The sequence below is a fragment of the Mauremys reevesii genome, linkage group 1 (genome assembly GCF_016161935.1).
Source record: "Mauremys reevesii isolate NIE-2019 linkage group 1, ASM1616193v1, whole genome shotgun sequence".
Classification (NCBI taxonomy): domain Eukaryota; kingdom Metazoa; phylum Chordata; order Testudines; family Geoemydidae; genus Mauremys; species Mauremys reevesii.
Window position 1 is genome coordinate 23,993,097 of NC_052623.1, and position 27,231 is coordinate 24,020,327.

Consider the following 27,231-nt stretch of genomic DNA (forward strand, 5'->3'; position numbering starts at 1 on the left):
TCACTTCACTAAGTTGCATAAACTGTATTGTGAAATTTACATGAAAACAACAGCTGTCAAACAACAGTCATTATGGGGGAAAAAACGTACGAGGGTGAAGATAGACAACTACGAATTCTCTCTGGCAAAATTAGCAGTTTCATCAGAATTAGCTTCTGCGTGACCAAATGGGAATAAAATTACATCCTCGAGCATGTGGGTCCTCCAAGTACTATAAAAAGTTAGCATTAATTAAAGTGTTTATTCTCCATCTGCAGCTTGGACTTCATTTTCATGCCGTCTGCTCTGTGCAATGTTGTGTGCGCTATACACGCACAGGGTTGAAATAGTGTAGTTTAGACATTTCCATTAAGCTTCCCCTTGGCTATGCAAGTCTAGTTTTAATAAAACCCATTTTAATAATGTACCACAAGGAACAGTGGTGCTGAGGGAAAAAGAAATCAGCCTATTAATTTTGGATTCGGTCACACCAGCAGGCTCCCTCTTATATGCCTCAAAACCCATCGCCGGGGGAAGCAGCTAACAAGACACAAGTGGGCTGAGCCCTTTGCCCTTACAGGTCCAGCTCAGCCAGTGACAATGCCTGAGTGGAGGGATGTGCACAGCTGAGGGTACAAGAAGGAGACGGCTCCTGCACCTCACCAGCTGTAGGGAGTGCGAGCAGCATAGGCCCTTGCTTGGAACTTGAAAAGCCACTCACCAGCCAATTACCGCGCATGTGGCCAGGGATAACGTAACCGCTTCTGACTCTGGCAACTCCTGTCTAGAGCCGCTCCAAGCCTGCAGTGGCTTGCCCCTCCTCAGCACTCAGCTCTCCAGCCAAGTCACGTATAGCCCCACCCTTTCTGGAGGAGGAAAGAGTCCAAACCAACAAACAAATCCAGTGACCTTATGCCAGGTCTTCAGCCCCATCCTGGGCTCAATAGTCCTTGCCACCTTGTGTCGAGAGAGCTTTATATCCCCTTCCTTGAAGGGGGACAGCGCAACACAGGCCCTCCCTCTCCTCTGGGTTCCAGCTAGGTACTCTGTACCAATCAGCTAAGTTCTGCTCCCTCTGACTCACTGCTGGGTCACTCTTTACCTCCATCTGCCCCCAGGTCCCTTTCAAAGAGCAACTCATTCCAGTGCTTTGTCCTTGGAGGCTGTGACACCTTGCACCACCTCCTCCCAGTTTGCCCCTCTCTGTCTGCATTGCAGCCTTTTAGCTCAACCCTTGATGGTCAAACAATTAGCGGCAGGTGGCAAAGTTGCTCTTCTGTCTCTTAACCCTTTGGTTGCTGTTGCAGTGTAATGTCTATACTCCCCACCACAGCAGGCCCCACATCATGCTGAGGTGTGTGTGTGTGTGCGGGGGGCGTCCTTTAGCAGTTCACCTTTCAAGTATGCACCCATGGAATCCAGCCCGAGAGCTGGCGATGTGGCAGCCAAGGCAAAATGAGCTATAATTGACAACTTTATGTTTGTCTTTTCATTGTTTAAATTTGAGAGTGACACATTAAATATTGTGTTTACATTGTGCAAACAAAACTGGTCCAAATGGTCCAAGCAAAACAAACAGGCAACAAACAAGATGACAAACTAAAATGGACCCTTATTAACAACTACATCAGTGGTCCCCAACCTTTTCGTCTGGCGGGCACCAGACGAAGGACCGGGGCAGTGGTGGAGCATCCGCTGAAATGCCACCAAATTTCAGCGGCGTTTTGGCGGCGGCGCCTCTCGATGATGTCACTTGCCGCCGCCAAGTGACGTCATCGAGAGGCATCGCCGCCGAAACGCCGCAGAAATTCGGCGGCATTTCAGTGGATGCTCCACCGCTGGCTAGGACATGGGCGCATTTAGATGCCCCTGCGGGCGCCATGGCACCCACGGGCACCGCATTGGGGACCCCTGAACTACATGCTCCTTAACATTCCTACCAATTCCTGTATCCTCATTTCTGTGCTGGCAGGCCCCTTCCACCGATTCCTCCTTGATGCCTTTAGGGTCTTTTCCCATGTATTTTTTATAAAAATCCTGTTTTTCCACACATTCCGTATTAAATCGGTGGATGTTACACGGTTATAGGAGCATAGGAATTGCTATCTCTGATCAAACTAGTGGGCTATCTAGCCCAGTATCTCAACTTTGATGGAGGCCAGGAACAGATGCTTCAGATGAAAGTAAAACATTTCTCGACAATGGTTAAACTGTTGGTTTGCAGAGACTGCTGCTGAAGCTAATATTGCGTTGCTGTTTCTTTGTACTCCCCAATCTGTTGGCATCTACTTTTTCTATCTTGTTTGTACTTAGTCTATAGAATCATAGGAGTGGAAGGGACCTTGAGAGGTCATCTAGTCCAGTCCCCTGCACTCATGGCAGGACTAAGTAGATCATCCCTGACAGCTGTTTCTCTAACGTGCTCTTAAAAATCTCCAATGATGGAGATTCCACAACTACCCTGGGCAATTTATTCCAGTGCTTAATTGCCCTGACAGTTAGCAAGATTTTCCTAAACTGCCCTTGCTGCAATTTAAGTCCATTGCTTCTTTTCCTATCCCCAGAGGTTAAGAAGAACAATTTTTCTCCCTCCTCCTTGTAACAACATTTTATGTACTTGAAAACTGTTATCGTGTCCCCTCTCAGTCTTCTCTTCTCCAGACTAAACAAACCCAATTTTTTCAGCTTCCCTCATAGGTCATGTTTTCTAGACCTTTAATCATTTTTGTTGTTCTTTGCTGGACTTTCTCCAATTTGTCCACATCTTTCCTGAAATGTGGCATCCAGAATTGGACACAATAACCCAGGTGAGGCCTACTTGGCACAGAGTACAGCAGAAGAATTATTTCTTGTGTCTTGCTCACAACACTCCTTGGAATACATCCCAGAATGATGTTTGCTTTTTCTGCAATAGTGTTAAACTGTTGACTCATATTTTGTTTGTGAACCACTATGACCCCCAGATCCCTTTCCACAGTACTCCTTCCTAGGCAGTCATTTCCCATTTTGTATGTGTGCAGCTGAGTGTTCCTTTCTAAGTGGAGTACTTTGCATTTGTCTTTATTGACTTTCATCTTATTTACTTCAGACCATTTCTCCAGTTTGTCCAGATCATTTTGAATTCTAATCCTATCCTCAAAAGCACTTGCAACTCCTCCCAGCTTGGATTAGTCCGCAAACTTTATAAGTGTACCCTCTATGCCGTTATCTAAATCACTGATGAAGATATTGAACAGAACCTGACCTAGAACAGATCCCTGCGGGACCCCACTTGTTATGCCCTTCCAGCTTGACTGTGAACCACTGATAATTACTCTCTGGGAATGGTTTTCCAAACAGTTATGCATCCACCTTATAGTAGCTCCATCTAGGTTGTATTTCCCTAGTTTGTTTATGAGAAGGTCATGCAAGATGGTATAAAAAAACCTTACTAAAGTCAATATATACCACATCTACTGCTTCTCCCCTATCCACATGACTTATTATCTTGTTAAAGAAAGCTATTAGGTTGATGATGATGATAATAATAATCATCATCATCAGGTACTATGTTGACACTTATGGCAGCATCTAGAGTACATACGCTGCATGCTCCCCAGCCAGCTATAAGCATTTCCCCAGTGCTAGGAAAGGTTTTGGCAGCAGGGAAAGGCTTCGGAGGGGGAAGGCAGTGGGGAAAGGCTCCAGCAGCTTCCCACTGCCTCCCCATCCAAGCCTTTCACTGCCATGTATAGCTTCAAACTGCAGTGTGGCTGCAGCCTGCTTTTCATTGCGACATATCTACAAGTACCCTACACACCACCATCAGTGGAGACAAGACCTTAGTTTGGAAGCTTCTTATGGCAGGGATCACCTTTTTGTTTGTACAGCCCCTAGCACAATGGGGTGTTAGTGCATGATTACTGCTTTGATATACAAATATTTAATACTGTACGGTTATAGATTTCATTATGCTCACTGTACAATTTACCTTCACCACATTGTTCATTATCATATACTTCAATCGTATTCATCTCTAAGGTACACAGTCCCAATCTCTTTTATCTTGTGTCTCACAGAAGTATATTTTTTCCTCTGATCATTTTTACTGCCCACCTCTGAACCATTCACTAGTTCTGCTAAGGTGTTTTGTTTTGTTTTGTTTTTTGAGACAGGCTGACCCAGGCTGAACATTCAAGCTGAGAGCACACCATTCATTTATGTGACCAGCTAATCGTTTCAGTATTATTTACTACACCACTCTTTATAAATTCTAACACATAGTTTGCTTTTTTGGCCATGGCGCTGAGCAAAAGTTTCCACTGACCGGGCCTCGTAGTGCTCAGTGCTGTACAAACACATAACAAAGACAGTCCCTGCCCTGAAGAGGTTACAGCCTGAGTAAGCTCACAATCTATTTATCTGTCCCAGGACATTTTCTTGAGTCTTTACATCCATTTAGAACCGAGCAATGTGCATCGGTGGTTCAAATCAATCCATCCAATCTACATTGCCTTGCATTTGTCAACAATGCATGTCATTTGCCATGGGGCTGCTCTTACAATCATCTCTAGTTGTGAGTCTCCAAAATAATTTTCTGCAACCTGCAAATTTTGCCCCCTTACGGATCTTCCCCTTTCCAGATCACTGATGAACCAGTAGATTTAACTAAACCTGTGAAAGAATTCTGACTTGGTAGCATATAACATCCACTTGCAGAGGTGTAATCACACAGGGTGCAAGGCAGTGGAAAATCAGGTCCAGAACCTGTACGCAACATGAAACTGACAGATTTTCACTCTACAGGAGGATTGCTTTGCGGAGAGACACTGGGTGACTGCATCCATCCCAAACCTCTTTGAGATTGGGAGTGAACAAACCCTTCAATTAACATAACTGTCAGGACAGGTTAATCAGAAGCTGTTGGCGAAAGAGGCTTTTGTAAGCTAAGAAACTGTTTCTTTGGTCCTTGGTTCCTCCTGTATTCAGAGAAGCAGAGCATTGTAAATAAACTACACTGCATAAAAGAAAATACCTGACTCTCACCAATTTCAGGTCCTAGATGGAACATGCTCAGGGCCCCGAACTTTGACTAGCCACTTAGGTCAAAAAGGTGAAACAGGATGTTTGTCTCTTTAGGAGGTGCTTGAAATTGCCTCAAGCAAGAAGCTGCCTCATTGTGTAACACCTCAGATCTATCCCATACACACCACCAGCAACGTGTGATCAACAAGCAACCCTGAGATTCCATAAACCATATTTGGAAGGTGAAACTGATTTTTCCGGTGTATGAAGAGAAATTACAAAATACAAACAGTCGGACGAAAAATACAAGCCCTATTCTGTGTGTTAAAACATCCCTCTGGTACCTATACGTGGCAACAATCCATTTCAACTCCTGACTTTGTAGTGCTGAAAAAAAATTACACTTGCTTTGCTTTAAAAACAAGTCTCTTGTGTAATTTAAAGCCTGTAGTTCCACAACATTCTAATCTGCTATGTTTTATGTAGTCCCTGCTTTATACCAATTTTTCCCCCTCAACATTTGGCTACTTTTTTCCCACATTTTAATTGCTCCCTTCCCACACCGGGGCAATAAAAGATTTGATACTTAAGCCTCCTTGTCTCGTGCGCTAATTCAGCAACCAGTTTGCAATTCCAATGGGCCCTGCATGTACGTCTCCTAGGCCTCAAATTAGTTTCTTTTACTTAGCACAGTGGGAAAAACAACACCTCCACACACAGGCCGAGCTGGCACAATCAATATCAGGGAATCTCATTTTAGTTTTATTGCTGTTTACTTCAGAAAGCAGGCACTTGAACCAAAGCTATGATCTTTGATGCAGCTAGCAAGCACTGGGATGCTCGGTATATATGTCAAGCATGTTATGAATGATATATCTGCTAGGAGTAAGTGTTGCCCTGTGAGTAATGTTAAAGTGGGTTTTGATCATCTGATCAAAGAATGCAGTAAATCAGCCAGCACTTTAATACACTGAATATAATGTTTTGTTCTTTCTGGAACAGAAGGAACTTGCTCTATGTAGGGCAAAGCTGTTCATAAAATAAACTACCTGCATTGTTTGTTTCAACAGCAATTTTTGCACATCGCTTCCCCATTGGGAGTCATTAGGCTTCTTAAACCATGGAAGGGGTTTTGTAGTCCAAGAGAAGATCAAAAATATTCTTTCATGAATAGGGGCTAACTGTTTTATCAGGGAGCCTGTGAGTGGGGAAGCCTCAGCTTATATACCTAAATTACTAAGCTATTGTGGTTTGATCCTGCACAGTTCAGGTACGGAGTTTCGTGCAAAGTAAAAGCGTGACAGTGCAGAAGAACTGCACTGATGAGAGTGCTGCTGTCCGGGCTCATTCCTCACACTGGAATCACAGGAAGCGAAGCGCCAATTAACAGAATGGGAATTGCGCTTAAACCCATGATGTCTTGCACGTCTATTCACCAGCCTCGTCATACTCTGGCCTTACTCTGGGCATTTTCCATTGAGGGAGTAGGCACACACAGACATAACCCTACTCAGAGCACAGAGAACCACACCGAGCATCTGAACTTACTCGCCCACAGAGCGAGCCTCCATTTGCCCTGGAGCACACCACTTTTGCACACCCAGCTGCGCACAGGACTTTGCAGGATTCAATCTATAATGTTCTGGTAATAGCGCTATATGATCCAATACATGGTCTACCTATACAGAAAACAGGGAATTTCAGTAGTAGTAGCAGTAATATTGTTCTACCTTCTGTTACCTTTTATTGTCCTGGTATTCTGTTTGTTTTCCATTTCTCTTAGGAAAACAAGCAAACAAACAAAAAACACACATAAAAAAACAATTCACTCAAAATTAGATTTTACAACAAACAGAACACTCCATGTTGTGCACCTTCCCCAGCCTACTCCCAGTTCACTTTAAGTCAGATTTTGCACAAACTGAGGATCCAACATTCTAACTTACAACCTCCTAGGCAGACTCTGCAAGCATGGTTAGACATGGAAGCTCATACTGTCACCTCCTATGCTTCACATGTTCTGTGTGTAACACTGACAGACCCCGGTTGTCGGCGGGCGGGATCAAACCTGGGACCTCGGGAGCAAAAATGCATGAGCCACAACTGCATGAGCTAAAAGACAGGTAGCCCTTAGCTAAGGCAGTAGCAGACACATTAAGCTCTAAGTGGTCTCAGTGCCATTAGAGGGGACAGAACACCACACCCAGGTGTGTGGGTTACATGTGTAGAGCTCTGCAAATCCGCAGGTATCCACTTTATATCCGCGGGTATCTGCAGACCATTTCTGTGGATAGCAGTTTGGAGGAGCCTACAAATTTAGTATCTGTGCAGGGCTCTGGAGCTATAGCACAGACTCACCAGAGCAGGTGGAAGGAGAAGGACCCAGGCTCCCTACAGCTGCCAGTGTGGCTCTCCTCAACCCAGCTCTGACTCCAGCCAGAAGGGGGGGCCTCCGAGCCGCAGCCCAGCCATGACAAGAGCCACGCGGGCAGCTGTGGGGAGCAGCGGCAGACCCTCCACTTAGGCCCAAACAGCCCCCAGCCCATGTCCCTGCCCCCCTGCCCAGGGCAGGTGGAGGGTCTGCGCCACAGTTCCTCACAGCTGCCCACCTTGCTGTTACCATGGCCGGGCTGAGGCTCCGAGGACAACCCCACCCACCAGAGCCAGGTCGGGGAGAACCGTAAGGGTAGCTGTGGGGAGCCGGTGTGGAGTGGTGGACCCTCCACCTGCCCTCAGCTGGGCGAGGAGCCTGGAGTGTGGAGACACGGCTGGGGGCTGCTCTCAGTCCCCCTGCACCGCAGGCATTTGGGGGACCGCAGTGGCTCCCCACGGCTGTCCGGGCTCCCTGGCTGGGCTCCACATTGGCCTGGCTGGAGGGAAGTGGGGTGGGGCCTTGGGGGGGAAGAAGTGGGGAAGGGGGAGGGGTCCATCCCTGTGAAAAGTGGATGGGCAAGTTGTCCCCCTCTCCGATCCAGAGCCACTGGGTCACTGCTGCGCAATGAGCCATGGAGCTGTTTCGAGCCCTGCAAATCCGCAGATATCCGCAAAAATAGTCTGCAGATCACAGATTGGATGTGGATACATATTTTTTATCCATGCAGGACTCTATACATGTGGATAATGAGCAATTCCATCTCCATGGCTTTCAATATGGCATCTTTCACCAGCAGTACAGTCACAGATTTCTTTTTAACTACAAAAAAGAAAGAAGCATGTGAGAAAGTGAATAGCACAGAATCCATACAGAAATCGTCGTATACCTATGGCTTTGAACAATCATTCAAAATGCCCAGCAAACTGATTCTCACTGATTAAGAGATTAAATGAACTTTGATCATGAGCTTGTTCACCAAGCTGCAAAAGAAACAAACCACTAGGAATGATGCCCATTTTAATACATCTCTACCCCACTATAACGCGACCCAATATAACACGGGTTCGCGTATAGCGCGGTAGCAGTGGGGTTCTGGTGGCGCTTTAAAGGGCCCTGGGCTCCCTGCAGCAGCCGGAGCCCCAGGCCCTTTAAATCGCCGGCAAGCCCCGCTGTGGGACTCTGGTGGTACTTTAAAGGGTCCAGGGCTCCAGCTGTTAAATCCTGCTGGAGCCCCACCACCGCTACCCTGGGGCTGCAGCAGTGGGGCTCGTCAGTGATTTAAAGGGCACGTAGCTCCAGCTGCTGTGGGAAGCCCAGGGCCCTTTAAATCACAGCTGGAGCCCTGGTGCCCCTACCCGGGGCCGCGGCAGCAGGGCTCAGGCAACACTTTAAAGGGTCCAGGGCTCTGGCTGCTGCGGGGAGCGCCAGGCCCTTTAAATCACCACCAGAGCCCTTCCACTGCTACCCCAGGGCTGCAGCAGCGGGGCTCACCAGCGATTTAAAGGGCCTGGGGCTCCTCACAGTGGCTGGAGCCCGGAGCTCTTTAAATCACCACCGGAGCCCCGCCGCCCCTACCCTGATATAATGGTGTTTCAGCTATAACATGGTAGGGATTTTTGGCTCCCCCCGACCGCGTTATAGGGGGGTAGAAGTGTACTTACACTGGGAACGATGGTTCAATTCTCCATTTCCTGTCTTCCTTTCTACACAACCAGCAAAGCCAATAGAGTCTATCTATGAACCTCAGTAAATCAATAAATGAAAGGGAAGAGAAGGAAAGAAAACTCCTTATAACAAGGTAAAGTCCTATATAACATTCTGTGGCACACAATCTTCATTTCACACACGGTCCCATTGCTCTCTCTCTAAAAATCACAACATATTTTAAAAATTCCTGGCCAACATTTTCAGAAGTGCCTAGTGATTCTGGGTGCTCAGTTTGAGATATGTCAAAGGGGCCTGACTGTCAGTGGGTGGGTGCTCAGCCCTTCTGAAAAATGTAAAGGCCCATTAGAGGTGTCTCCAACTGGGTACACAAAAATCACTAGGCACTCTTGAAAATCTTTGCCCACAGCTACATCCCTTCGACCCACACTGAAAATATATAAATGATATTCTCCCTACCAGAGGAAACGTGTAACAATAATAGTCTTTGGGCCAGATAGCATCAAACTGGAGTAGCACAGTTGTCTTAAATACCTTTAGGGGCCCCATTAATGAAGTATACGAAAGCTTATGCTCCAGTACGTCTGTTAGTCTATAAGGTGCCACAGGACTCTTTATAGCTCACATAGTAAGTCATAGCAGAGCTAGGAATTGAACCCAGGTATTCCAAATTCCATACTAGCATCCTAAACAATGGACCATCCTTAAACAGTATCTTATTTCTGCTGTACACAAAGCTGGAGTACCACAGAGGTTAACTTTGGTTGATTCTGAAGGTGCAGTCACTTTATCCATTGCATGACTAAATCAAGTCTTATTAGTCCACTCTGTCTGTGTAGGCAGGTTGGCTTGGTTCCACAATCTGGTAATCAGATTCTTTGTGGCCAAAAGAAGATGTGAACACAAGTCTTTGTAATAATTCTTTAAGGCTCTGATCTAGCGACCACTGAAGTCAATGGCTGTCTCTCAGCTGAGTTCAAGGGGAGCTGGAATAAACTTGGTAAGAAGAGAGACAGATTGAAGAGAAAATAATTAACAAGTTTTTTCTTTTTTTCACAAACTGCTAGAAAGTAGAAATAAAATGATGAGCCCACCAGGGGTGGAGAAAAATAGCTTTTGTCTGATCAGATTTTCCAGCAGTCTTGGAAAAGAGAATTTGAGTTTACCAGGAGTCATATACAAATATTCTGAATAAATCTCTAATTTGTGCCTTAAATTAATGACTTTGTGCATCTGAACATATGCTGCCCAGTCCTAGGAAACAGTCCAACTGTCCTTCTCCCAGCCTCAAAATATGAGAACTTCTCAACAGTTCATATTTTTTCACAGCATCATCTCCCAGATCAGATCCACCATCCTTGGGGAACTGACTGAACAACTTCATGCTTAATATGTAGGTGGCACAATATATCAACTATAAATAATGAAAAAAATCTGACCCCCTTCCAGATAGTTTCCCATATGCTCTGAATGGTGCTAAAGGCAGCATTAACAGGTAGCTGTGATGTAACAGCAGCACTGGGTGAAAAATTCCCATTAACTTCCACGGGGCCAAGATTTAACCCATCCATTCTTTCTACTTAATATTTGGGTGAGGTTGTATGCCTTTTTAAAAATTCTTTTTACTATCAATGGGTAAAAATTGGGAAATTTTCCAAGGGAGTAAGAGCCTAACTCATTTAGGCCTCCTCTGAAAATCCCAGCTTTTATGTTTAATACCCAAGAGGAATTGTAGGTGCTCATCACCTTGAAAATTAGGCCATTTAGGGGCATAATTTTACGTTTATGAATTGGAAAATGTTGACCTGTTCTAATTCTCTAGAGAGAAAAGGTTGTCCTGTGGTTAGGGCACTGACTCGGGGTTTGAAGATGTGGATTCAATTCCCTCCTCTGCCACACACTTTCTGTATGACCTTGGGCAAATCACTAAGAGCTAGTTTTTTTTAAAGGTTTTATTGACTACCTAGAGATGCAGATAGAAACCTAGTGGGGTTTTCAAAAGAACGTAGGCACTTTTGAAAATCCCACTAAGGACTGTCTTGCATCTTTAAACATCTGCCCTGCCCTCAATCTGTGCCTTAATTCCCCATCTATAAGTGGGAGTCGTAAAAGAAGTTTGCTACCCCCCAGCAGTGTTATGAGGTTCATTACTTTAAAGACTGTGAAGTGCACTGATATCACAGTAATGGGAGGGCCACAGAAATAATTAGGAGAACTATGGAAATTTGTTGAACACTGTTTTATAAAAAAAATATTATAAAGGTTTATAAAGCATCACGGAGGGAATTTATGCTTTTTTTTAAAAAAGGCTCCCATAATATTTCTCTCTGAATGATGGTATATTGTTAATTCAAAATGTGGTACAGCTGAGCAGGAAATGGTTTTCCCATCCAGTGACAAGGTTGTTTCTAAATGGAAATTTGCTGAACCAGACAAATCAGTGTTTTCTGACAAAAAAAACTTGTGTCAAAAAATTCCTGACCAGCTCCACTATAGAATACATGTTGATGTCATGGTGGATGTCTACGGATTGTCACATTGAGAGGAAAGCAGCCTATGTTCACCTCACATGGGAAACTACATTTTGCTTGACTCACAGTATTTCTCTTAAAGAGTTCCACTTTGAGGCTCAAGGTGAAGCACCACATTCTCTCTCGGTCAACCTGGCTGTGTGACTAACCAAGGGACAGCATCAAGCAGGCGAAGAGATGTTTAAGCTCAAGGACAATGGTGGCATAGGAACAAATGGGTATAAACTGGCCATGAATAAATTTAGGCTGGAAATTAGAAGATAGTTCCTAACCATCAGAGAAGTGAGGTTCTGGGACGGCCTTCTAATAGGAGGAGTGGGGCAACCAACCTAATCAATTTTAAGAAGGAGTTTGATACATTTATGAATGGGATCCGACAGGTTTGCCTGCGATGGCAGAAGACAGGGAGTCCTTTCAAGTCCTATGTTCTATGGATACAGAAGAGAGTATGAGAAGAGATTGTAGACATTTTTCATTGACTGAGTTTTAAGAAAACACAGGGGGATTCTTTTAATTATTCACTTACTGATTGTTTGAACTAGCGTATTAGTTTTCTTTTCTTTTTTAAGAACCACCAGCAATACTGAGGCATGGTGTTAGCATATAACACATTTATTTACCTATTGATTTATAAGAGTTCAATTTTTCCAGGAAATGGAATAATAAAAGTAAATAATTTATTAATATTCATAGGAGTTACTATGCATAACAGCTAAGGATATAGTGCTAAGATCCAGATCTGGTAATGAAAGAGTATAGTTCCGCGCTTGGCTTCAGTAACATTGAAGTCTCATCAGAAGAGCATGTGAAACTTTCAAAATGGTAAAAAAGTTATGAGATGTATTTTAATCAATTCCGGTTTAATTAATGTATTTATTGATTGATTGCCCACTGGCAATACTCTTAATAGGAACAATATCATGCGTACAATAACCACATGCTATGGCCCCAATGCTGTGAGGGCTTCTACTCCAATGACTGTACACAATGTCAGTGGTGATTGTGAGCATTTTTCATCTCATAGTATTGGAGCCTCAGACTGTTCTGCTTTGCATTTTAACTGTTTTTGCCTTAATATTTAGTCATTAGGGCAGGGACTTTTTAATGATCCTTTTTTAATGCAGTTCACCTATTGTCCAGTGTATCATATTTTGACTTATGGCATTATATAAGTCATCCTAAATGTCTGCCTATCCCGCAAACAGACACATTTTCTCTACTTAATGACAATCACAGACAGCCACATACATTTAGATAGCTTCCTCCACAGAGGAGTTGCAAATTGCTGTACAATTAAATGTGATAGAACGGCAAGTAATTCATAAGAGAAAACAACACATTTTTTCTTCAACCTTCTTCTAAATGTTAAATAGTGTCAGGCAATGAATTCCATGAACAAAAGGCATAGTTAGAAAATATCCAGGCAGCCATTTCATTGGGATTACAAGTAGGACAAATCGATATAGATGTGAGCAATTGAACAATTAGGTAATGGTATACTGACCTGGTTTTCTATAAATCTAGAAAATTAGCCATTACTGGGACTATTAACAACATTTGAAAACACGCACTGATTTGTTATATTCTGAAAAATGAAAGACACATTTCCCCTTTAATATAGCTGTGCCTGTGTGATGGGTACAGAGAGGCTTCACACCAGTAGACTTAAGGGGAACTTATGGGCCCAGCAAGACCCACTCTGCTATACCTGCAGCCAAAGCCAATCATGGAGTGGGAAATAAAAAGAAGAGAGCCTGACTCAGTTCATGGGCCATGGCTGACTGGCCAGGACAGTGCTGTGCCTGAAGAGAGCTTTGCTTGCAAAATTGCAGGGAATCCAACCTGCTAGCCAGAGCAGCCATTGGGGACGAGCAGTTAGACCCCACGGATGACATGATCCACCAGTAAGAGCCTGTTTGGGAACCAAGCCTGAAGAGAAGGGCAGGTCTGGCCCCACTAGAAGAGTGAGGGATGACCCAGTATTGGTTGGGTTTAACCCCCGCATAGAGGAGGAATCAGACTGAAGGGACAATTGGCTGGCAGGCTGCCACAATGGGCACCTGAGACAGGGAGACCCCACAACCCCATCGGGCAGCTAGAAGGTCCACAAAGGGGTGCTGCTTCAGCCATGAAACTATAAGCTGCCTTGCCAAATTCTGTTGAAGAGGAAGAAAGCAAGAGGAGTTAATTGCCTCCATATTGGCTATGCATCCAATGTATACAATGTATCAGTGTACATTGATTGGGGGCTCAAATCTGGCCACACCTAATTCACTCCTGGCCCCTCTGTGTGGCCATGTTAGATATAGATTAACCCCAATAAAAAGGGGTGATGGGAGGGAGGAATTGTGCTCCTGAGTCACAAGGGCTTTTGGTGCTACTTCTGGGGTGGTGCCGCTTAACCTCACCCTTCCCTCAGGACTGTGCCTGAGACATCACGTAGCCCTGGGAAACGTCATCACAGGGTGTGTGGTTGGGTCATTCAAACCACATGGTGTTAAGAACGGATGTAAAGCGCTGCCAGAGGAAGACATCTGCAGTGCACAGTGCCACATTTTATAAACCTTACACCACCTCGCAACTATGTCACACACTCTTGGGTTCCATCTATTGGAACCTTATCTATTCTTAAACTAGCTCCATACACACAATTCGAGTATTGTAGGGGTGCTATGTATTTATTTATTTGTATTTTAGAACAGCAAGGAATGTTCAGCCAACCCAGTGTGACTCGCTGCTACCTCCCAATCTTACATGTGTTTATCTATAAAGCATTTTCAATGGGACAGACCAATCACCAGCATATGCATGCATATTTATATCTGGTCTGTATTTTTTCCCCACAAAATATTAAATGCATATATAGGTTCATAGCTATAGATATGCAGACAGCTGTCTGCACTACAACTTGTGAGAGAGAAAGGATTTGGGGAGCCTACAGTGGGGGTGCAGGTCTCCTATGTGTCATGGAGCCCGGATCAAGAGGGGATCCCCACAAACCACAGCACTGGGGATTTGACAGGGAGCCTGAAGCAGTACAGATGAGGTGGTGGGGGTCTGCTGCTCCATGGATCCACTAGTCATTCCCCCCTGAGGCTAGAGTAGCGGCCATGGAGTGACTCTCTTTCCACTCATTCCACAGATAGGAATTCAAGAAGAATTCTCTATTGCCGTCTGACTGCTCAAATTGTTCTCTGGGGACAGGATTTGGACTCTTGAAATTTCCATGCACTGGCAACTTATAAAAAGAACCAGCTTTAAAAAAAAAAATTGGAATGTATGTTAGAAAAGACGACTGGAACAACAGAGATATGTTTGGCTCCCAACTGAGCTAGAATATATAATAATATGGGCGTTGGAGGGCATGCGTCTCTTTGCTTTAATTAAATCTTCCGGCAAACTGTTTGAGAGAGACTAAGATATCACAGTTGAGTGGGACTTGGTATCTCCTAAAAAGCAGGACAGCTTATCACTGTGAAGAAAGACAGTGACACACAAGGGGTCCTCCAAGAAAGTAACATATACAAGACTAATTTTTATAATGTGGGGGCTGCTGAATTTAGGAAATAAAACAATTAATATTGTTGGGAGGTGACATATTTAAATACCCAACTAATGGGCAGATTAGGAATATGATCGCCTCCGATGACAAAAGTTCATCTCAGGCATGAAGCACATAGTGCATATTTTACAATATGGCTGGTCAAAAGTGGGTACTTGTTCTTCATACAAAAATAAGATGAAATGAAATTTTTGCTTTTAAGACTTTTAATGGATTTTATTGTTTTTTTCCACAAATTGATCCAAAAAAAAGTTTAAAATTTGTTTAATCAAAAAAACGAAGGAAATGATTTTTGTCTTTAAAAAAATGTTAGTTTCTTTAGAAAAGCCATTTTTTTCAAAAAAAAATTAAAAAAGTATTTCAGTCAACTCTGCTTTCTGATACATATTTCGTAACAAAGACAAATACATTATTACGGTACATGGTTAAAAAGAAGAGGAATACACAAATTATTAGGCTTAGTTGAAAGGCTAACTGGGTAACGTTTAATGGACTGTGATATAAAGGAGATCAAACAAGACGATCCCTTCAAGCCTTAAACTCTATAAATCTATTAATCGAAAATGCCATATACGGAATGTGCAATGTGGCTGAGATTATGTTACTATAGAGATATTTATTCCTTTACTGACTTTTAATAGCCTAGATTGTGAGGTCTCTGACAAAAACTGTGTGTGTTATATAGCAATGGCACCCTAATCCTTGTTTGGATATTAAGGCACTACTACCAATAAATAAACAAACAAACAAACAAAGTACTACTGATGGCTGGAAATTTTAGTTATTTTAATGAAAAAACAACTAATTTTTTCCATATTTTCTCACTTTTTTGGAGGTCGGATGTGTGGCGAGAGCTGTTTTTCAACTACTTCTAATTTTAGTTTAAGTGGTGCATAAATGTAATTTTTTGTACCAGTGTCTGCCAGAAGGTGGCACCGTGTTTCTATAAAGAGGACTATGTTTAGGATAGGGCATTCTAGGAGAAGAGGACAGTGAGAATCTGAAAAAAGGAAGATGCTGAGGGCATGGCTAAATCTGTGTGTGTGAAATACAAGACAAATTGTTGCCTTCATAACATTTTAGAAAATTATTTTTCCAAAACAGAAAAGGCAGAGACGTAAACTATTTAAAATGGAAATAAGTTAAAATGATCCTTTTGGAACTCAAAAGGGGATTGGATTTTTCCCCATACAGATTTGGCTATTCTTAAATCTGGTTGCTTCCCACTGTTCTACATTTAGATTGCCAAATAAAGTACAGCCCTGACACTATTTGCACAAATAAGTCAAAGTGCCATCTTATTGCACTAAGTTCATTTCCAGAAAACAGAATACTGTAAATTGAAAAGAATTACAAAGGTTAGAGGATGTGAGTAGAAGCATATTTCCTTAAAACTCTCAAGTTAATTAATTTGTATGTTTGACTTTGCCATTTCATTGTATGTGCTGTTAACACTCTCTAGTGAATCAAGATTAAGAGGTATAAATGGAAAAGAAAAGCAAATATTTCCATGTGCCATGTTTCAGTCTTTTAATATAAAAATTTGAGCCGAGTGGATAATGGACAAAAAATAAATTATCTGATATATTTGCCTTTTATTGTGATACTTCCATAATCAGATTACAAGATTATCATTATAGGCTTCAATCCTGCAAATATTTATGCACACTGGAACATTGTCTTTGGTGGTTCCTCCCTCAGATCCCTCCCTCTCTTCAGATGAGGGACCAAAGTTAGAGTCACAAACCCTGATGTGTTTGGGGATATTCCCTGTCTGTGGCCCCAGGGATGAGGTGGACGGTGAATCTACAGTGCTGTCAACAATCCAACACTAACGTATGTGGGGAAATCACTTTAGCTGGACTTCTGAGCCAGGCTCAGCCTCTTGTTTTACCTTGGGAGTCTGCTATACTCTTCTCAGGGTCAGGGTGAAGATCCCCTAACTTGGAGTTCTCTCTGTGTCTTCAGGAGTCACTCCTGCAGTCTGCCACTTGGGGCAATCCTGCTCCTCCTCTGCTGACTGCAACTTCCTCACTTGCTATCATACAATATTGACAGGGCTAGAGAGATGGGGCTATCCCTACCACCAGGGCCTCTTTGGCACCTTCCTCATTTGTGTGGGGTCTCTACACCCTGTCACATACAGTGAGCAATGTTACGTGTGTAATTGTTCCCACTGAAGTCAGTGGGACTGTTCACCCTGGATAAAGGGAAGTATATGTGTATTTTTTGTGCAGAATTGTTACATAAGTCATATGGGTCTTGCAGCTGTTCCCTGGTTGGTTGATATACCTAACTAGACAATGTGGCAAGAATTAGGTAGGTAACATCCTCAATAGGTGTTACCTGGCACTGATATCTATGGAGCCATGCCAATTTACATCAGCTGAGAATCTGGCCCACTGTGTATTTTTCAAACAAATATAATATTGCAAATCATGCTGAGTTGGTTGGTCACATAAGTCATCCAATTAGGGAACAGAAGCAATACTGTGTGACTCATGTAATTAACCAATATAGTGTAAATTATGACTGCTTGGTTGTGAATTGCAAATCAAATACACAGTCTGAACTTCACAAGTTGAGCATTCAAACTTAAAACTCACTTTTTGTAAGTATATCCACTAGTAAAGCTCTAATGCTGTAATGTTCACAGAAAGCAAAACATGAAAGGGTTGCAAAATACATTCAAACTGACACTGGCTTTTGAATGAGAAGAATTCCCTCCACACTATTCACTCAATTTATTAAAATGTTTTCCACTCTATTCTAATGTATTAATTAATTATTATTTTACTTTAAGGATTATACCTGCATCCAGTTCTTCTAACCTAGTATGTTTCACTTCGCTTCCCACAGGAGGTGGGTGGGGAAGAAGAGAAAAAGAAAGACAGCTTCAAAATGATAACACATTTGACCTCTGTGTTAATATTAAAAAAGATTGTCAGGAAGGCTAGGAGCAAACAGCATCTCTCTTTCACACTTCTTAGCTCATTCTACAAATTAATAACACCATACTGGGGGCAGCCAAGACCCTGAGTAATGAATGTTAGCAGTAGTTCCTGCTGGCTGCTTCTGAGGATGCATTTATTTTTCTCATTATCTTAGACACAATCTCCTAGCTATTGTCTGCTACTGTTACTCACTCAGGAAACCTCAGAAAGTGCTAAAGATGTCAAGAAGCAATAAGCCTCATTTATTTTTATGGCCTTCATCAGCACTTTCTTTTTTGCTTAAAGGCCTATAATAGAATCCACTGATTAGAATCAGCACCATATCAGAATATAGATATGATAGCCCTTTTCTGAAGGGTGAATGGGCTACTGAAGGATGCTTTATCCTTTTGATACTTACAGATGATACTGAGGCTAAATAAAATTAATTATGTTATTTCTTTCCCTCACAACCGAGTAACTGCCCAGATGCTTGTAAATTGCTCAGATAAAACAATAGGGTAGATTGCCATAAATAGATCCAATTAATTAGAAGCAAATTACAGAACAGATACAATGCCACAAGGCAAGGATTTGGATTTAACAGCGATTTGTAAAATGCTGAACCTGAACTGGAAAAATCCCCTCACTACAATGCAATGTTTATTAATAAAATATGAAGCAAAGCAATATCCAACAGTAGCCTATTATTTACACTTTTCAGGATGAAATTAATGACCTGTGTAGTGCTAATAAAATAAGGAGTAAAGGATGACAGACCAGCTTTCTGCAGCCTTCCCCTGAAAATTTCAACAATGCAATTCAATTCTGGCCTGAAAAAACATCTAATTCTAAAACCCATTAAAATCTTTGTAAAGTAAGAGCTAGGTTTGTCCTTGGCAGATGTTTATTCCTAATGGAATGCGGTGACGGGTCAAGTCTAGCAGATCTCTATATTGGTCTGACCCTCCTAAGTATTTTTACTAAAGATGATGTGACCTTGCATTAATATGAAGATTAAATTGGAATTGTTACCACAGTAAAGAGTGTGGTTAAGACTAAGAGGGATCTAGTTCTTTTGCAAGATGACCTGAATAGATCTGGTGGCAAGGTGTAGAGGAATATGAAATTAATTGCATCTAAGGGTTTGCTATATAAGCACTTAGTTTGCATCAAGCTGGAGTGTGACTCTATCCTGCACTATCCTGCCATGCTCTGTTTGTCCGTATGGACCCTGCTGATGCACATTAACAGTTTGTTATTATGGTTTGACTGAGTCCCGTTTCAAAGACTACTACATCCAAATGCTCTGAGAAACTGATGTGAGCAGCAGAGTCCACATGGATAGTTAGTGCATGGCAGGTGAGCACAGGGTAGATTCACACCCCAACTTGCCATGACAAACCCAAAGTGAAAAGTTCTGCATTTGGGTAGAAATAATGTTCAGATTATAATAGTTAGAAGTGAGACTTTAATAATAGTCAGCTTTTTAACTGTAGATCTCAAAGCGCTTTATAAAAGACAGAGCTCTGACATGAAAATTAGTACGGGGCTCGAACTCCACCTTTTAAAACTTGGACCATACAGGTATATCAATTACTTTCTCTCAAATCACTGAAATCAGAAGGCTAGAACAGTTTTTTAAAGTGTCCTAGGTATAATATATACAAAACACTGTGTGCTGAACATTGCTTAATAACATATCAACAGAGACAGTATAGAGCTGCCTAGACTCCTGGCCAGATCTATGATATGGACCCTGTTACATGGACCCAACTTTGTCCTTTCCAATTAGGATGGGGCATATACACACTCAGCCCTGGTCTACACTACGAGTTTAGGTCGAATTTAGCAGCATTAGATCGATTTAACCCTGCACCCGTCCACATGACAAAGCCATTTTTGTCAACTTAAAGGGCTCTTAAAATAAGTTTCTGTACTCCTCCCTGACAAGGGGATTAGTGCTGAAATCGACCCTGCTGGGTTGAATTTCGGGTAGTGTGGACGCAATTCGACGATATTGGTCTCCGGGAGCTATCTCAGTGCTCCATTGTGACCGCTCTGGACAGCACTCTCAATTCAGATGCACTGGCCAGGTAGACAGGAAAAGCCCCATGAACTTTTGAATTTCATTTCCTGTTTGGCCAGCATGGCAAGCTGATCAGCACAGGTGACCATGCAGAGCTCATCAGCACAGGTGACCATGCAGTCCCAGAATTGCAAAAGAGCTCCAGCATGGACTGAACGGGAGGTACTGGATCTGATAGCTGTATAGGGAGATGAATCCGTGCTATCAGAACTCCGTTCCAAAAGACGAAATGCCGGAATATTTGAAAAAATCTCCAAGGGCATGAAAGACAGTGCCCTGTGAAAGTTAAGGAGCTAAGGCAAGCCTACCAAAGAACCAGAGAGGCAAATGGCCACACCATATCAGAGCCCCAGACATGCCGCTTCTATGATGAGCTGCATGCCATTCTAGGGGGTGTCCCTACAACTACCCCACCTCTGTGTGTGGACTCTGTCAATGGATTCTCACGCAACAGGGATGTGGATTTTGGGGACGAGGAAGATGAGGAGGAGGAGGTTGAAGATGGCGCACAGCAAGCAAGAGGAGAAACCGTTTTCCCCGACATTCAAGAATTGGTTTTCACTCTGGATCTAGTACCCTCCCAATGCACCCAAAATGGGCTCCAGACCTTGAAGGCAGAGATGGGACCTCTGGTGAGAGTACATTTGTAAATATAATACATGGTTTAAAAGCAAGCGTGTTTAATGACTGATTTGCCCTGAAGACTTGGGATGAATTGGCGGCCAGTACAGCTATTGGAAAAGTCTGTTAACCTGTATGGGGATGGAAAAGAAATCCTCCAGGGACATCTCAGTGAAGCTCTCTTGGATGTCCTCCCAGGGTCACCTGGTTGAAATAGGGGAATTTTATTAAGAGGACATTCAGAGGTGGCTGTTTCTGCTGGGCTGTTTGCCTGTGGCTTAACAGAAATCATCCCTACTGTTAGCCACACAGTGGGGGGAGAGGTGAAGCAATCATCCCAGAGAATTGGGTGTGTGACTGGGTGTTTAGTTGGGTTTGTGCTGCATGTTAACCGGAAAACCGCAGCCCCTCCTTTTAAATGGCCAACCCAATGGGTGCTTGGTACGGGAAATGAGGGCACTGCTGTTTGAAACCATCCCCACATGTTATGAAAGTTAAAGAAGCCAAAAGACTGTGGCTTACTATGTCTGCCTGCAAGCCAAATTCTGTTGCCCGCCGGCCCTGCGTGTGTAATCTCTCACACCAAACCGGCAGGCCCTCAATATAAGAGGCAAAATGCGACCTTTTAAAGAAAGCACACGTGCTATGTGATGTTAACAGCTTGGTTCACTGTGAAAGAGTCTACCCATTGTTCTCTAAAATGTGTCTTTTTAAATACTCCTCTCCCTTTTTTTCCTCCTGCAGCTGCAAATGTTTCAATGCTCCCCATATCATCTCCATCCCAGAGGCTAGCAAAGATTAGAAGGAGAAAAAAAACGCACTTGCAACAAAATGTTCTCTGAGCTCATGCAGTCCTCCCACACTGAAAGAGCCCAGCAGAATGCCTGGAGGAAGACACTGTCAGAGTGCAGAAAAGCACAAAATGAACATGAGGACAGGTGGTGGGAGCAAGAGGAGAGATGGTGGGACCAAGATGATCGGTAGTGTCAGCGTGATGAGAGGAGGCAGGAAGCAATGCTTAGGCTACTGGAGGATCAAACTGATATTCTCCGGCATATTGTTGAGGTGCAGGAAAGGCAGCAGGAGCACAGACCACTGCTGCAGCCCCTGTGTAACTAACAGCCCTCCTTCCCAAGTTCCATAGCCTCCTCATCCAGATGCCCAAGAACACGGTAGGGGGGGGCCTCGGCCTCCCAAACACTCCACCCCAGAGGACTGCCCAAGCAACAGAAAGCTGACATTCAGTAAGTTTTGAAGTGCAGTGTGACCTTGTTCTTCCCTCCTCCCCTACCGCTCCCAGGCTACCTTGGCAGTTACCCTCCATCTGTGTGACGAATTAATAAAGAATCCATGAATCTGAAACACGTCTCCACTGAATCATCCCAGACCGCCAACACTACGCAGTCTCACCAGTCAATGCTTGTTTCCTGGGCCCAGAATCGGCGTTCCACGGCTTGAACCTGCCCCATTAGCACCACAATGTCCAAATTGCCAAGGCCCATGCTTTGAGAGAACTCTGTGTCCATGTCCTCATCACTCTTGTCACCGCACTGCCATCACCTCCTCACCTGCTTTTGAAGTTTCTGGTGCTGCATATACTGCAGGATAATGTGTGTGGTTTTTACAGTGCTCATAACTGCTGCGGTGATCTGAGTGGGCTCCATGCTTGCCGTGGTATGTCGTCTTCAGAAAAAAAGCGTGGAACGATTGTCTGCCATTGCTCTCACGGAGGTAGGGGCGACTCACGACATGGCTTACAGGGTTGACTTACAGGGAATTAAAATCAACGAAGGGGGCAGGTTTGCATCAAGGAGAAACACACACAACTGTCACACCGAAGCCTGGCCAGTCATGAAACTGGTTTTCAAAGCCTCTGTGATGCACAGCGCACCTTGGTGTGCTCTTCTAATCTAATCGCAAACAGCCAAGTCAGCAAACAGTGCCAGCGAGCTTTTAAACGTCCAAAGGCACATTCTACCACCATTCTGCACTTGTTCAACCTATAGTTGAACTGCTCCTTACTACTGTCCAGGCTTCATGAGCCATGGGAGCAAGGGGTAGGCTGGGGTAGGTGCAACTGCGCTGTGCTGCTGGCTGGGAGAGCTGCCTGAGGCAGAATCCTCCAGCTGGCATGATATTCCAGGCAGGACTGAATCTCCATTAGACAAAACTTAAAGAAGAGAATGACCTGGAGTCATTCCTATTTTTGTCTAGGCGACCAAGGTCGGCCAGGAGCACCCACGTCTGCCCAGGCGCCCCCGACCGACCTCACCAAGCTCGGCCAGGAGCACCCATGAGACGACGACGGTTAACAGTCATATTGCACCGTCTGCCACTGGCAAGGCAAGGCAAGGAAATGCTGCTGTGTAGCACTGCAGTACCGCGTCTGCCAGCAGCACCCAGGAGATGTTCGGTGACAGTGAGCTGAGTGGGCTCCATGCTTGCCATGGTATGTCATCTGCATGGGTAACCAGGGAAAAAAGGTGAGAAACGATTGTTTGCCACTGCTTTCACGGAACAAGGGAGGGGGGCCTGATGACATGTACCCAGAACCACCCGGGACAATGTTTTTGCCCCATCAGGCACTGGGAGCTCAACCCAGAATTCCAATGGGCGGCGGAGACTGCAGGAACTATGGGATAGCTACCCACAGTGCAACACTCCTAAAGTCGACGATAGCCTCGGTACTGTGGACGCACTCCGCCGACTTAATGCGCTTAGTGGGGACACACACAATCGACTGTATAAAATCGATTTTTAAAATATCAATTTCTATAAAGTATCAGAGGGGTAGCCGTGTTAGTCTGGATCTGTAAAAGCAACAAAGAATCCTGTGGCACCTTATAGACTAACAGACGTTTTGCAGCATGAGCTTTCGTGGGTGAATACCCACTTCTTCGGATGCAAGACATTCTTGCATCCGAAGAAGTGGGTATTCACCCACGAAAGCTCATGCTGCAAAACGTCTGTTAGTCTATAAGGTGCCACAGGATTCTTTGTTAATTTCTATAAAATCGACCTAATTTCGTAGTGTAGACATACCCTCAGTTACGCAGGCATATAGATAACCCATAGCTACCATTTGTTTATGACAGTTAATTGGAGGCCAATAAATTAAACACATGCTCATGAAAGGGGTATGACATAGTGCTATGAACAAAATGGGAAAGCATACTTTGCAGTAGAGAACTGAGGAGGGACACTTTATCCAAACCCCCATGCTAAAGTCTGGCACAAAAAGTTGCATAGGGTACATACAACACACCGTTATACAAGGCGGATAAGCATATGTGATTGCACATTTCACAGACAGAGCCATGCAAAAAGCTCTGGCCAGAACCATGGCATTAAGGCAATTAGATAAGCCAAGAGAAGAATTTAGCATCATTGTTGCATGTGTGAGACTACATATATATGTATATATGTGAGACTACATTTATATATCTATATACACACACACATGCCGGACAACTATCCTGTGTCAATATAGCCACAGAACATTTCATTTTAAGTGTGACCTCCCCAATCACCTACAACACTAAAATAGGATAATTTTTTCTAGCACTGATGTTTCAGGTAAGTCTGGACTCAAGTGGGTCTAAAACAGAAAGACTTATGTCCTAAAAGCCCCTTGTTTCACTACCCTATCTCCTTACCCATCATAAGAAGTTCTCTACCATGCAAGGATTACCCTACGTTGAGGGAATTCCCTCGCCCAGCTGGCTGGGTTTTCTGGCCCCTTTGCAAGCAGATGGAGGCAGCTTGTCTACATAAGCGCATAAGAACGGCCATACTGAATCAGACCAAAGGTTTATCCAGCCCAGTATCCGGTCTACCGACAGTAACCAATGCCAGGTGCCCCAGAGGGTGTGAACCTAACAGGCAATGATCAAATGATCTCTCTCCTGCCATCCATCTCCACCCTCTGACAAACAGAGGCTAGGGACACCATTCCTTACCCTTCCTGGCTAATAGCCATTAATGGACTTAACCTCAGTGAATTTATCCAGTTCTCTTTTAAACCCTGTTATAGTCCTAGCCTTCACAACCTCCTCAGGCAAGGAGTTCCACAGGTTGACTGTGCGTTGAGTGAAGAGGAACTTCCTTTTATTTGTTTTAATTTCTTTTGGTGGCCCTTAGTTCTGATATTATGGGAACAAGTAAATAACTTTTCCTTATTCACTTTCTGCACACCACTCATGATTTTATATACCTCTATCATATCCCCCCTTAATCTCCTCTTTTCCAAGCTGAAAAGTCCTAGCCTCTTTAATCTCTTCTCATATGGGACCCATTCCAAACCCCTAATCATTTTAGTTGCCCTTCTCTGAACCTTTTCTAATGCCAGTATATCTTTTTAGAAATGAGGGGACCACATCTGTACACAGTATTCAAGATGTGGGCGTACCATGGATTTATATAAGGGCAATAACATATTCTCCATCTTATTCTCTAGCCCTTTTTTAATGATTCCTAACATCCTGTTTGCTTTTCTGACTGCCACTGCACACTGCTTGGACGTCTTCAGAGAACTATCCACGATGACTCCAAGATCTCTTCCCTGATTAGCTGTAGCTAAATTAGCCCCCCGTCATATTGTATGTATAGTTGGGGTTATTTTTTCCAAAGTGCATTACTTTACATTTATCCACATAACATTTTATTTGCCATTTTAGAGACTAACAAATTTATTTGAGCATAAGCTTTCGTGGGCTACAGCCCACTTCATCGGATGCACAGACTGGAACATACAGCAAGAAGATATTTATACATACAGAGAACATGAAAAGGTGGTAGTAGCCATACCAACTGTAAGAGGCCAATCAACTGAGATGAGCTATCATCAGCAGGAGAAAAAAAACCTTTGAAGTGATAATTGAGATGAGTTTTTTTTCTCCTGCTGATAGCAGCTCATCTCAACTGATTGGCCTCTTACAGTTGGTATGGCTACTACCACCTTTTCATGTTCTCTGTATGTATAAATATCTTCTTGCTGTATGTTCCAGTCTGTGCATCCGATGAAGTGGGCTGTAGCCCACGAAAGCTTATGCTCAAATAAATTTGTTAGTCTCTAAGGTGCCACAAGTACTCCTGTTCTTTTTGCGGATACAGACTAACATGGCTGCTACTCTGAAATTTGCCATTTTGTTGTTCAATCAGTTAGTTTTCTGAGATCATTTGAAGTTCTTCACAGTCTGCTTTGGTATTTTGAGCAGTTTAGTATCATCTGCAAACTTTGCCACGTCACTGTTTACCCCTTTTTCCAGATCATTTATGAATAAGCTGAATAGGATTGGTCCTAAGATTGATCCTTGGGGAACACCACTAGTTATCCCTCTCCATTCTGAAAATTTACCATTTATTCGTACCCTTTGTTCCCTGTCTTTTAACCAGTTCTCAATCCATGAAAGGATCTTCCCTCTTATCCCATGACAACTTAATTTATGTAAGAGCCTTTAGTGAGGGACCTTGTCAAAGGCTCTCTGGAAATCTAAGTATACTATGTCCACATGTTTGCTGACCCCTTCAAAGAACTCTAATAGATTAGTAAGACATGATTTCCCTTTACAGAATTCACGTTGACTTTTACCCAACAATTTATGTTCTTCTAAGTGTCTGACAATTTAATTCTTTACTATTGTTTCCATAGGCGCCGACTCCATGGGTGCTCCATGGCTGGAGCACCCATGGGGAAATAATGGTGGGTGCTCTGCACCCACCGGAAGCTTCCCACCCTGCCGCCCCAGCTCACTTCCACCTCCGCCCTGCCTCCTCCCCGAGCGCGCTGCGTCCTGCTTCTCCCCCTAGCTCCCAGCACTTCCCACCGCAAAACAGCTGGGACAGAGGGGGAAGGAGGGGGAACGCGGCACGCTCAGGGAAGAGGCGGGGCCAGGGTGAGGACATGGGGAAGGGGTCCAACAGGGGCCGGGAGGGGGAAGACTTGGGGCGGGGACTTTGGGAAAGGGGTTGGAATGGTGGCAGGGGCAGGGCAGGGGCGGAGTCAAGCAGGGGACAGTGGGGAAACGAGCTAAAACCGGCACCAAGAAAAGTTGGCACTTATGATTGTTTCAACTAATTTGCCCGGTACTGACGTTAGACTTTCCAGTCTGTAATTGCTGGGATCACCTCTAGAGCCCTTTTTAAATATTGGCGTTACTTTAGCTATCTTCCAGTCATTGTGTACAGAAGCTGATTTAAAGGACATGTTACAAACCATAGTTAATAGTTCCGCAATTTCACATTTGAGTTCTTTCAGAACTCTTGGCTGAATCCCATCTGGTCCCGGTGACTTGTTACTGTTAAGTTTATCAATTAATTCCAAAAACCTCCTCTGGTGACACTTCAGTCTGTGACAATTCCTCAGATTTGTCACCTACAAAGGATGGCTCACGTTTGGGAATCTCCCTAATATCCTCAGCCATGAAAACTGAAGCAAATAATTCATTTAGTTTCTCCGCAATGACTTTATCGGC